This window comes from Lonchura striata, chromosome 1 (assembly GCF_046129695.1).
Source record: "Lonchura striata isolate bLonStr1 chromosome 1, bLonStr1.mat, whole genome shotgun sequence".
Classification (NCBI taxonomy): domain Eukaryota; kingdom Metazoa; phylum Chordata; class Aves; order Passeriformes; family Estrildidae; genus Lonchura; species Lonchura striata.
This window is the reverse complement of record NC_134603.1, coordinates 86,867,782-86,881,362: the sequence shown is the minus strand read 5'-3', so window position 1 is coordinate 86,881,362 and position 13,581 is coordinate 86,867,782. Positions and strand designations below refer to the sequence as shown.

Genomic DNA, 13,581 nt, shown 5'->3' with positions numbered 1-13,581 from the left:
CTCTCCACTAGAGATTTTGTGGAGGAATATGGTTATTCTGAAGGCTTTTCCTAAGAACATCAGTTCAGAAAGGGCTGTTAGCCACTGAATAAAGGCAGACACAATTGCTATCACATTGTCCAGGACTGCATTACACACACATGTCTCAAAATGACTGTGAATGAAAAAGAATATAGCATAAAACCCTTCAAAAAATATACTGCTGGTGTTTCTGTTTGTTCTGTTTTCTATGGGGAGATATCCCTAGTGTTTCTATTTTGTGATAGATCTAAGGTATTGAGTTCTAGAGGTTTGGAATAAAATCAGTAAAGCATGTGTTGGTATTTGTGCAGGAAGAGTTTTAATATTGTATCTTCTAATACCTTTGGAACTAAGACTATTTCCATAACCCTGATGGAGTGTGACTTGTCTGTATATAAAGGCATAGGTAATGTGCATAAACTGCACATAAAATTATGCACTGTTCTGCATCTCTGTTTTCATTCCTTCAGGATCATCCACACATCATATATCCCTATTTAATTTGTACTGGCTTTGGTTTTCCTTTCTCAGCTGTTACATATGTTCTATTTGTGCCCTACTGTGACACCACAGGAAAAATAAATGTTGCTTGACTTACCAGAATCCATTAGTTTGCCACCTGTCTATATGTATCTATCTAGATGTAATGATGTCCATACTTGCATCATACAACTCACACACATACCTAATTTTGTTCTGGTTAAATGGTCTGTATCAGTCCAGAAATTTGTTTCACAGACACATCTAGTCACATGCACACTAGAAACCTCCCACACAAGTATGCGTGCATGCAAACTCAATTCACAGGCTTACTGCATGCAATGGGTGCCAGACCCAGTCAAAGATTCAGGAAAAATTAGAAGACCACAATCCATGTTGATTTGTAATGCTCTTGACAGAATAAAGTTCCATGCAAGCAATGGAATGGGTGATCTGGCTGCTCTCAGCCTCATAGAGTATTTTGTGCTAATGGAAGACCAGCTGATCCTAGCACATCATCAAGTGAATTGGACTGTTTTCCTCAATAGGTCATGCACTTAGCATACATGATCCTATGGCCAGAGTTAGAGAAAGGCTATGGTCTTCCCTGGGATAGTTTGACAGGATGCTGAGTTAGTGCAGCCTGTAGGGTGAAGTTTGGTACAGCTCCTCTGCTAAAACATACCCCTGTAGATTTAGGGAAGAAATGCGTTTCAGATCCTTATTTGATTAGGAGTGAAATCTACAATTTTGAATAGTGATAGGGCTTGGCAAAGAAAAGATAGCATTATAAGGAGACAAGTAGTTTTTTTGCCTCATTTATAATCTTGTTGCTAATGAATATTACTTGCATGAACATGGCAGGTAACAGGGAAGTCATTAAAGTCACTTTGATCCACCGTTTGAGAACATAAAACTTATAAAACTTTTTTCTTTCTGGAAAAGACTTCTTCACTCATTTTAAATGGTGATTTTTGTTCAGAATTTTAGCTATTGGAAGTATACTGTTGCCATATCTTTGTTGTTATTTTAATCTTGGCAAAATCCATGTAGGGGTTTAGCAAAACTGAGAATAGTTATCTCATTCCTAGTAACTATCAAAAATGTTATCAGCTAAGTAGATTTTATTATTAATAATATTTTTTTTTTTTGGCAGGACAAGAATTACATGACACATTTCCTTGAAGTTGTTTGCTACCAGCTACTGCGATAGTTTTTTGGAAGACGCTTTTAATAAAGAGGAGGCATGTATCATTCCCTCAGGGTGCCAACCAGGTTACTGGATAATTCTGGAAACAATGGTTCCCATATTTAAGCCTAGTTCCACCAAGATCAAGCCTGCATTCTGAGATTCTGCTCAGATTTTTTATCATAGCATATGGTGGAATGAGATGGGATGCCTTATATATGGATCTATTTCTACATAAATTATGTTTATGTATATAAATGACTAGAGTCTGTTTATGGATGAAAAGATAGGGCTTAGATATTTTCATATATTTAAAAATATTATTTGATGCAAAATATTGGTGTACTGTTCTGCTCAGGAGACTCTGGAACCTGGCTTGCTGCCGTTGGAACCCGGCAATGTTTTTCAAATATGCTTAAGGGCCATCTGGGCTAGAGATATTTAAGTTACAAGCACAGCCATGGATCCCTACTGCCAAATTCAGATTTGGCATTCATTTTGGAATTTGACCATTAAGAGAAAGAGCAATATAAAATTGTTTCTATCAATTGTTTTTAACTGCAGGTTAGTAATACTGAATCCAGAGGAACCTGATGTTCTGGCCTTGCTAAGAAAGCTGGAGAATGAGTTGTATCACTGAGGAGTCTGTAATTTCAGCTCGTTTGTTACAGTGTTGTTTTATGTGGGGCTTATGAGCCCCAAATCGCCTCTTTTCTATTTCTCAACACAATTCTCAGAGACCGAGGCTGAAGAGAGCAATACTGGAACACTCCTTAGTTAAGGAAAGACCAGACCCAGGATTTGGAGGAGCTATGGCACAAAATAATAGCTGCTTTGTCACACTAGCCAATATGCTGGAAGATTTTAGATGCTGTGTTTGCCATGACTATGTAGTTTGTCTACCAGTTGTCTGCTCTCCTGTTTCTTTCCCTACAGTTCAACACAGAACCAGATCTAGCTCTAAAGTGTGAGTGAGGAGACATGGAATCACCTTAATTACTTTGTTGTCTGTAGACAGCAAATAGTGTTTCAATTTTGTACCCATCAACTGTCACCTAATTTAGTGGATACTCATTGATGTCCAGCAGAGAATTTTGAAATTATAATCAATATGAAGATGCCACAGAGGAATAATAATAAACTTCTTAGGACCTGGAAATCCATTTAATGAATCAGGAGGTTGAGTAAATAATACCACATGTATGTGGTGAGAGCTGTCTGTATAACTGTGGTTACAGCTCCAAATCACTCCTAAATATCCTACAAAATAAAAGTAGATTTAGTCATTATTATTGGAAAGTCTGCTCATGGGACTATATCAAATGCAGTTACAACAGCATAAAACATGAGAAACATGAAAGCTCTTGGTTTTTTTTTACAAGAGAGGTAGTTTTCTTTGATTTTCTGGCAAAGCATGTGTATATTTGTATATGTGAGAAGGGTAAAGACATGGGATGAAAGTGGATGAAAGAAAGCTGCAAAAAAAGTGAGGAACACTTATTCCAAAGGGAAGAGTACTGCCTAGCTGAAGGATTGACAGAAAGGCTTGGATGACTCTTGCTGGTATCTTGCAATGGTTTCACTGCTTCAAGCAGCTTCCTGTCTGTGGGCCAGTTCCATACCTCATGAGCTTGCATGGCACAGGCCACAGGAGTGAATAATCTGAAGGGGTTAGGGTATTTAGATCAAACCTGTGCTATGTAACCCCAGCTCTGATACTGATATTCTTGTGTGGCCTTGATTATGTTCCACAACATTTTTGCCTCATTAGCTTCAGCAATAGAGGTGGGTGATATTTATCTGAGGGCTTCATAGGAAATTTTCTACCAATCAAGCCATCTCTAAGGATATGTAATGTGATTTTTTATAGTGAATCTGATCAGACAACACTCTTACCCATCAACTGGCTGAAGACTTAATAACCTACCCTCACCCAGATCTACGACACAGGTAAGCGGTGATGTGTGACATCTCTACCCAACCATGTGCTGGGTGCTGTTTCTAAAGAAGAGAAGTAGTAATGGGCTAAAGATTCCCATCTGCCTGACTTTGATACAGCAAGCTAGTTAATGGTTTCACAGCTGTTTCTGCAGCTCTCTCTCCATGCTGCCTTTCTGCAGGAGAATGTGTAGAGCAGAGGGAGCAGGCTGCTGTCAGGGGATTGACTTGGTGACCTCTGGGACCCTTCCGACCTGAGTGGTTTTGTGATTGCATAATTTGATGCATGTGTTAAAGTGGGCTGATCTTAGAGTGTAATTAGGAAACAAAGCAAGAAGTCATAAATCTGTGGTCATTTCTTCCACTCTTGCTGCTTTATATTCCGTCAGTTTAAGAAGATTAGAGGACCGTGTGTCTGTGTGTCTCTTGATTATAGAGGAGTACCTAAAAGACCAGTATCTGACCTTTTTGCTAATTTCTTTTAACATTGGAGATGGAATGTTTATGGCAGCTCTGCTCTTCTTACATCACAGAAACTACTGAAAGTTTGGTGCCTCCTGGGAGTGTACTGCTTACATGCTTCATTGTATACATGCATAGGTAAAACCCCTATATGCTCCCACAAGCATAACAGCCACCAGCCAATTCTGGGCACAAGAAGACCTCATGCTATGCCTGACAGATGCCTTTCTCAGTAGCATTATTCATATAGCAGAAGCAAGGGTACAGGGCAAGTGATTTGCTCTGCTTGTAGCAGAAGTTTATTCCCAGCTGCCATCTTTCATGAAGACACCTTGGTCCACACTAAACACAAGCCACTGGTGATTGATCCAATCCTGATCCCCCTGCCTACACCTGGCAGTCTCCCAAACCACCCCACAGGACAGATTAATTGCTCCCATGGTCTGTATGTAGCCCATGGGCTGTAGACTGGTGACTACACTGCCTCGATTACCAGAACTATTACTGCTTTAAAGGCCCGAGAAGTAGCGAGAACAGATTCACTGAACGCTTGAACTCCTTGCACTCCTGAGCTACGCGACAGGCAGTGTTTAAAAATAGAAAGCACGGCTCCCTTTGCAGCCCCTTTCCCAGTGATTCCTCTGGGTGGATGAAGTCATGCCCACAGCTCACTGCCCCATGAGTGGGCAGCCTGTCTCCGGCAGCGTCAGCAGGAGCCAGCACGGCGAGCTTAAAAGACTGTCAGGGGTTGGCAGGTCATCCACCCAAAGGCAGGAAAGAAGGGGGAGGGAGGGAGAAAAATTGAAAAATAACCACAAAGAGAACAAGCTCTTTTTTGAAATTGGAAACTTTAAAGAAAAGATTTATGAACCTTTGGGTTTATAAAACCACCTGGTGCTTTGGAGTTTGCTGCTGGTTAAATTTGGCAGTTCAAAGTTTGGTGGTTGTTTTCCTCCATTAAAAAAAAAAGAGAAAAAGACATTTAGAATAGTCTAATTCCACATGTGCATTGATCTTTTAAAACTCACGCCCACTTAACTTTGAGCTCTACTTGTAAAAATCAGAAAGATTTAGTGGGGGAAGGCTGTTACTTTTTAAGGGCAGCTTCACCATTTGTGGTGCGCGTTGAGCAGCGCGGCCCCTGAACTCCAGCTTTGCCGTCTGCTCCGTTTCCTCGCGGGTGCACAGTGTGACTTGTGCTCTGTTTGGACAGTTGGTGACCTGTGACCCCCAGCCCATAAAATGTTTAGGCTGGGGACGCCTGAGAGGAGCTCTCAGACGTGATGGTTGGCGACTCTTTTGAGACAGGCCCATCGTCTTTCCCCCCAGCCCATATATAGCCGCAACGTGGAGCCTGTGGGTTTTGCTCACACAGCAATTTGAGTCAGCAACTTCCCCCCACGCCTCTGGTTCTGGGTTTCCAAGGAAAAGAGGGGCAAAAATTAGAGGAGAGAATAAGCATTGCATTTTGCCTTTAGGGTCAGACTACATTTGAGCTTGTGGATCTCAACCATGATGCACAGCAGCAAAATGCAGTGTAAATTCTGCTTTTGTAGGAGCATCTGAAGCTAGAAAGAATCATTAGAGAGTTATGATGTCTGTCCTTTGGTACTGAAACAGCAGCAATACAGCTTAATTTTTTTTGTAGCTCGTTTCCTCCTGCTGTTTTTATACTGACTGACTATGCCTTATTACAATATTTGTAGAGACAGATAGTTATTAGATTTGGATGAATCATTCAGAATGAACAATTTATGCAGCACGTTGCTTATTTTGCCTTCTTAAATTTGCAATTAAAAACTGTGTTACTCTTAAATGCATTCGTTATTTCAAAATTAGCTGTCAGTTACATGAGTGAATATTCTTGTTCTGAGTTCATTTGCAGTCATTTTCATGAAAAATATTGGTAATTTCCAGTGCTCTGGCTATCTCTGTGAGTCAGGTGAGGCTATTTCTGTTGTCCTTTTAGAGATGCAAGTATTATAGCAGCAATAATGTTATTCTGTGTTTTGTGTTTAATTCTAAACAAATTTAATTTCAGGTTGTTAGGGCTTGATTATAGACTTGAAAACATGGTGCAGAAGTGTTTATACATAACCAGGTATTTGAGATTAAAGTTGTTCTCTTGCCAAGCTTTCATTAAATGTTTATAGAAAGTGAAGGATGCTGGCCTTTAAGGACTAATATAAGAATGTGTATGAAAGCCTCAGTTTTATAACTGGTGAAAAATAACATCTGTTTCTTCTTTCTTCTGTTAATTCTCCTTTGACATGGCCAACCTTGTAGCATAAATGAGAGGTTTCTTATCGCATCTGAATCTCTGTCTATCCAAGAGTTGAAGCAGTCATTGCAGCTTAAGCAAAACTGAAGATTTTTGTTTCCAGTCAAAACCACACATAACAGGTAGAGTTCACTCCTGTAACCCAGTAAGAAGATTTAAAGAGCTGGTCTGTTTCTAGGGTTGCCCTGTGACTTCTGACCCTCCTGTCAAAGGTTACACTTGGCAGTATAGCTTGTCCTCTGGCTTATTAACTCCTAAAATCACCTCATATACCTGGCTCTGCAATTAGAATTTTACTAGTTTGGAGCTTATTAGCTCAGCCTCTAATTGCCAAGATCCATCTGCAAGGGATAAAAAATATGTCTGGGTAAAAAATTTTAAATGGCACAAGATTAATTTTTTAGCACAGTGATAGCATTAATTCACATGCTAATTCTGAATTTTTGCTCCTCACTTACAGCTTACAGCTATTGAAAAAGAGTTTATGTGCTCTGTCCTTCTTTTTCAGAACAAATGTGAGTTTTTCTGCTAGTTCAGTCTTGTGTCAAGAGCATGCAATAAAGATGAAAGTTATTTCTCCACAATAATATGCTCCATGATAAAAGAACTGATTTCCTAGGGATCTAGGTTAAATTTCTGACTCTTCCTTTATGTTCCTATGCGTGTTAGTTCACAAGTTTTTGCTCTGGTTCTCTATGTGCAGAGAGATTGACCAATTGCTCTTCTGTGTCACCCTTTATATTGCTAGTTAAAACTGAAAAGTATTTAATCTGAGGATCACATGCACTGGGTGCTGGTGTAGAGTTCAGCACACAGAGATTATGACCTTGTTTGGGGTCACACTCTTGATATTCCTAGGAGGTGGGCAGGATTATCCCCATTCTTCTGATAGGCCAGTTGAGGAAAAGTAAAGCTGAGAGATTATTAGAAGTAAGAAAGTAGAAGAAACTCTATGTTCTCTTCCAGATTTTTGCTTTACTTGCATCTCAAGCCTTCTTTGGGCACAGACAAAAAGAGGACATTCATCTTGGAAATCTGAGTACAGGCAGATAGCCCTGTGAGCCTTCCTTTTATCATGAGTACAGCAGAAGTTAATTGACCTATGGTTTTAATCCCTTGAAGCAATCCTGCTCACCTTTGCTTAAGAGCAAAGTTACCTGTCTCAGAAAAGCACATATTCCATATGGGCACACATTTCCTGCAGGAAAGGTTAGGTGGGTATACCTTTTCACATTCAGTTCCAGGACAGAATTGAGTATGCCAGTGCTTGGAAATATTGAAAATATTATGTGGATGTTTTTGGTGTAATATTTTCATGTATAAATCTTGCTGCCACAGAAGGAAATACCTCTGTTTCTTCCAATTTCAAACAATTTAAGTAGAAGAAAACTGGGAAAAGGAAAGGGGAAAACTGGTGGTAGAGAAACTGCTCACATCTTCTGTGCTGTCTTGGAAGCCTAAACTAGATTTTCTGACTCTTTGGAGCAATAAGAATTTTGTCATTTAGTACCATAGGCCCAAGATATCATCCTCTGCTTATTCAGTTTCAGTTTCCTTGAGTTGGACTATCAGAATTCAACTGTGGAAGCAAATCTCTCAGCTGCTAGAGCTATCGAGTAATTAAGGTATTACTCAAGAGGCTAAAGCTCTTTTGACTTTCAACCTGGGGCCCATGAGAGTGATGTAAATGGATGCTTGCCTCACCTGTGCCTAATTAAGTAAAATTAGGTGAAGCAGAATTCAAGAATGTAATAATTTATTTCCATTGCAAAAGGATGTGATATCTCAAAAACAAAAAACCCCCCAAAAAAACCAAACCCAAAAAACCCCAAAAAACACAGAAAAGACATAAAAAGAAAAGACATAAAAGACATAAGAACTGCACTAGGCAGTAGTCTTCTTGGGAAATACAGTAACACAGTCACATCGTGGCTTACAGTACGAATTCCACAAACACTGCTGGAGGCTCAGGTCAGAAGTGCAAGCATATGTGAAGAGCAGTGGGTGGAGAGAGGTCTAGAATGAAATAAATGTGTGCATCCTGCCTCAATGTTAAGATTTGTGTGTTTGTATTACCCACTCAGGGGCTGCTCCTGGGTGGTTCATGGGATAACCATGTGCCCCAGGCCTCTGACAGACCTCTTTTTTGAGATCTAGAAATGGTTTAGATATACCCTACAGGCACAAAGCTATGTACCACATAGCTGTAACATATTACAGGAGTAATGGAACCTGGAAAGGAAAATATTTTATATTATTTAATATAAAATATGAAAGAAAATATTTTATATTATTTTTATTTAATTACCTCCTTAATTTTCTGTTGTTTTATAGAAACAAGTACACCTTTAATATTTGCAAACTGAAATTAGTATTTTGCAAAGCATTGGACAGCAGAATTCAAGTTTAATGCACTATTTGTATCTAAAAAACTAAGACAATAATATGGATTATAAAACTATGGCTTTACTTAGTGCACACATATACACACCTACAGATATATGTGAAAACAAGTCAAAGAGCTTTGCTCAGTATGATTCTGGTATATTGATCTAGTAATGAATCCTGCAAAATTGTAAATGAGTTAAAAGACAGATTTCATTGTCTCTTGGTATAACAGAGAGAAGAATGACATGAAACTATATTAAGAACACTGAGTTATGGGCTAAAGAAATTATGATGCCTATCTACCAGAATTTCCCAGGTTAATTTTATCAGCTATGCTGATTAGCATCAGTTTGGGTGAATTATTTGCCTTTCAAAATTATTTCCACTCTTTGCCTTCTGGTCCTTTCACCTGAAGCTTTCAAGGCACATCAGGGTCAGTTTTGTGAAATCTTTGAACACGAGGTCATAGAATATGACGTTGAGAAGTGCAACTTCTTTTATATTTTCAGTATTGATATCTCTTAGAAATTACCCTTGCTGTGCACGGTGTCTGAGTTTTGGGTCTGTTGATCTTGGTTCACTGTGGTATCTGTGTGCACCCATGGCCGATAAAAAATTAATGTATATTTATATGCAATAAATGAAACATATCTCTAAAAGTATACTGGCTAACAAAAAGGAATATTTATGAACATGTGCTGTGGTGGGGCAATTGAACAGAAATGAAACAATCACTTTTATTTTTTCTTTTGAGAATAACTTTTGCTAAACAGAGAGAATAATAATTTATGTCTGACTTCACAGTCTGTACAGGACCTGGCTTGGCTCTTATAATAGTGCAGTATACTCTTGGACCAAACCATTTTTTAAGATGAGCAGGTACAAATCATAGCCAAGACACATGAACTTTGTGCAGTATTTAGTGAGAATATGACACTTTTTGTTGGCTTTGTTCTCAGATTTTCCAAATTAAGAAAAATAGTTTATTTTCTCACAGCAGATATATTAGGGATGTCTTTGCAAAACAATACAGAGAAAAACTATCTCTGTATAGGTGGTACTTCAGGGATATGAAAATTTATGCCTATACATCTTGACTCAACAAAGAATTGATCATATCTGCCGTTCTTGAAAAAATAGATCATATCTGTTCTTGAAAAAAAGGCAGTGTCCATGTAACAAATGGCAACTACTCTTGCAATTAAAAACATCTTCTTGTATGATAATTGGCTTCTTTTGATCAATTTAGAATGTTTTTTACCCCACAGATACATACTAATAAAAAGAGCCGGTAAAATTTAACAGTTACTGGTATAAGCAATAGTTATGTCCTATAAATCTTAATGCAGTCATAGTAAATATAGGATTTGCCATCTGCTTTTGTTTATATCAGGTAAGCAGAGCTGAAATTTTCAAACTGTGATTTGTAGCTGTAGCAGAAATATTTGCTCACCTCATGCTGCCTCTTGTTCTGTTTCTCACTGAGAGAACCTGTGTGGAAGAGGTAGATGAAGTGTAGGGTAAAGTTAGGCCATCTCAATCCTTCAGGAAAAAAAAAAAAAAAAAGAGAATGTATTTAACTAGAAATTAAAAAAACCCAATCAAACATAACCTTCATGAAAACATCAGGAAACACATAAATGCTTTCTGATCAACAGTTCTCTGGGAAAACTGTTGTGGTAAGCTGCAAGCATATCATTATTTGTTATAATAAAAGGGAGAAGTGGTTGTGACAATAGTTTCCCAGTGATAGTGAATTGTGTTTGCCACCCATTTCTCCAAATAATCCATTCTACTTAAAGGTTTGAAAAATCCTGAGCTGATTGATTTGAGCAAGAATCTCTGTTGGGAGTGTTTTTTCTTCTAAAGTTTCATTCTGACTAGAGAACTGATGGTAGATCACTGCAGTCAGCTGAGGCTTAGCCAGTCACATCCAGAGCTGACAAGAGCATGGAGTTTGCTGCTGGGCTGTCCATGGCTGGGCCAGAAAGAGATCTGTGCTCTGTGCTTTCTCTGGGCCATGTTATGGCAGAGGAGATAAGCTTTATAAGCGTTCATTGTACAAACTCAGACATGGTGTGCTCTATTGGGAAATTATGACCACTGCTTATTCTACATATTCAAAACCAGGGTCTGGAATTGCCTTTGCACAGAAATTATTTCCTCTCTGAAGTGATGTATCTCTTGCTGAACAAAGCACTGAGTGCCTTTCCTGGTTTTGTATAGCAACTAAACTTTCTTATTTCATCACAGAATAAAGTGAAGCACAAATCTTTCCTAGTTCCCACTGAAATAAAGGAAAGGTTTTTGTTTTCTTCAACAGCCTGTGTGGTTACTTGTGCAGTAATCTTCATCTCTGTTACTTCAGCAGTGTAGTCTGAAAATTGATTATACTTCCTTATGATTCTCTGGGGAATAAGTACTACTATGTGTGTTTGGTCTCAGAATAACTTGATCTGATTTCAGGAAAGTTGTCCCTGATCTGCATAATTTCAATTGAGGATGTAATGAGAATGTCTGAGTAATTATACAATTTAAATATTTTTCAGATTATTCACTAGTATTTGAAAATCTGAATTATTAGATTTGCCTTAAGGGTTCCTAACCAATTACCTGTACAATAGGACAACTGTTTACCTGCTAAGTGTGGTATTTTCTTTTCTCCTTTTTTTTTCCTTTGGCTCTGCTTTATCTGGAGAAGTAAGCTGAGCAGCCATTGTAGCTGATGATATTGTTTCCTCAAATTTATAGAGAGTTGAAAATTAACATTGCTCATTTACTTACCTCTGAAGTACTTACACAAACCTGTTATTAGGAAACTAATGTTATTTTGATGCTACTAGCTCTTCTTTCTGAATACAAATTATTGACCCACAACTACTTAAAAGAAACAAAATCCTTCTAATCACTTACAAAAATACAGAAGTTTGCTCTTAAATTAGAGGATTAACTGGCTAGGATTGACTTTGCATATGGAATGTCAGGAGGAAAGGGCAGCCTGAGTCATGTATAACTGGCCTTGTTTATCTCAGTAAGAGAGAGAGAGAGGAAAATTTAATTTAGTGCATGCAATTTAGCATGCAAAAGGTCAAACTGGTGCATGCCTGCAGGTAGTTAATCAGAAAACTGCGATAATTTCCAACCCAAACAATGTTAAGCAATAGAAATGTAAATATTGGCACTTGCACTGTGAGTGTGATTTCAGCTGATGTTCATAAACCCCGCTTCTGTCCTGAGCATTTTACATGATACATATGGTTTCAATTAAAAAATAGTGTCTCTCCATCCTCAGCCCTTTTATTGCCTCCAGTATGGTTGGAACAGAGGGTACAACAGAGCAGAAGTGCAGCTGGGGCAGGATGCCTCTTGGGTAGACTCAAGTTTGCTTTAATTGAATCTAAAAAAATAAAATTAAAAAAAAAAATCTGACACATGGCATGTGCCATCTGACAATGGGCAAAAAGCCTCAGATCAGTGACAAATGAGAGGGAAGGGAGACTGTGGCTGTATTACCAGAAAGCAGCTCTTAACTAGGTGAGGAAAATTTGTGTGCGCAGGAGTTACTGGGAATTTTTTTTAAACAGAACTTTTTTTTTTTTCTCTAGCTTTCCCTTCTCCCTTTTATTTTACGTTCTTTATAATTTTGAACTTCCACTCAGCCCTTTCAACCCAGTGCAGACAATCATGGAGCTGTACAGGGTCCGAGTTCATTTTTGTGCCTACTTTTTTTTAATAGGCTAGTAACCTGGGAAAACATATTTCTTTGTTTTTTCAAGATGATGAACATCTTTTAGTTCTTTTAAATTTCCCAGATGTATGCTGCAATTAGCCAAAGGATACCATTCTCCTGTCCCATTTTTCCTTCTGTAAATACACAGAGTAACTTTTTCCCCCGCACACAAGGTCTCTTAGGAAAATTACTTTCCTTCTCACTACAATGTACATATACATTTCCATACATCTTGTAGTGCTGCTGTCTGACATTCATTTGGGGTTTTTTTTGGAAATTAATAATTTATTCAAATCCCAAATAAATTGGACTCAAATCAAGTACTGATGTTAGATCTGATTGGGACCCTATGTGTGGCAAGTGTAGAATTCTCATTTCTCTCCCATATGTCAGAAAATCGTGTCTGCATTCAAAACCCTAGAGATAGATGCACAAATGCAGCTGCTTTCTTATTTAGTGGAGCTACTCATAGTCAGCTTATTATTCTAATTTTCCAAAGTCTGTCCTGGCTTATAGAATTGCTTCAGGGCATAAAGTATTGATTTTGTTCTGAGAACTTATGTGTGGTTTAGGTGCTGACTATCTATGGGCATGATATTTTCACATATTGATTACTTTTTAGGAAGGGCAGAATTCCCTCTGGTCATGCTGTATTTAAGGTGTGAGGTAAATGGAAAGGGTCAGCAGAGACCTTGAGAAAGCCTCACTTTTCCAAGGAGTATCATCATGTACTTGAGCTTTGCTAGGCACTTGTAGTCTCCAAACCTTTGGCAATGTAAATAGTCAGACATAATCTAATGTAAGCCTCATTTATTTCTACTCCCAGAAGGGAACAGATGAGGCGGCTGGAATAGTTTTAATATTCTTGAGCTGTGTATGGATGTTGAGGAGACAGACAATACTCTTGTTTGCTGTGGCATGTTTTCATTTTGAAACTATGAAGATGTAGCCAGAGAGGGCAGTCTGGGCTCTGTGTCATGACTGTGGTGTGCACTGGCTGGTAGAGGGCCAGCACCAAGAGCAGCACTGAGCAGATGAAGCCTGATATCTCAGCTGAGCAGCGGGGCTCAGACACAGCAGTACTCAAGGCAC

At 38.5% G+C, this 13,581-nt stretch overlaps 1 long non-coding RNA gene across 1 annotated transcript in view; it reads left to right on the top strand.

Annotated features, from left to right (window-relative positions):
* The first annotated feature begins 1,678 nt into the window (after positions 1 to 1,678).
* Positions 1,679 to 13,581, top strand: part of LOC144248214 (uncharacterized) — a 175,647-nt gene continuing 163,744 nt past the window's right edge. Inside the window, exons 1-2 of the long non-coding RNA XR_013341601.1 lie at positions 1,679 to 1,745; positions 3,561 to 3,640. This is a non-coding gene — a long non-coding RNA (uncharacterized LOC144248214). The remainder of the gene's footprint in view (positions 1,746 to 3,560; positions 3,641 to 13,581) is intronic.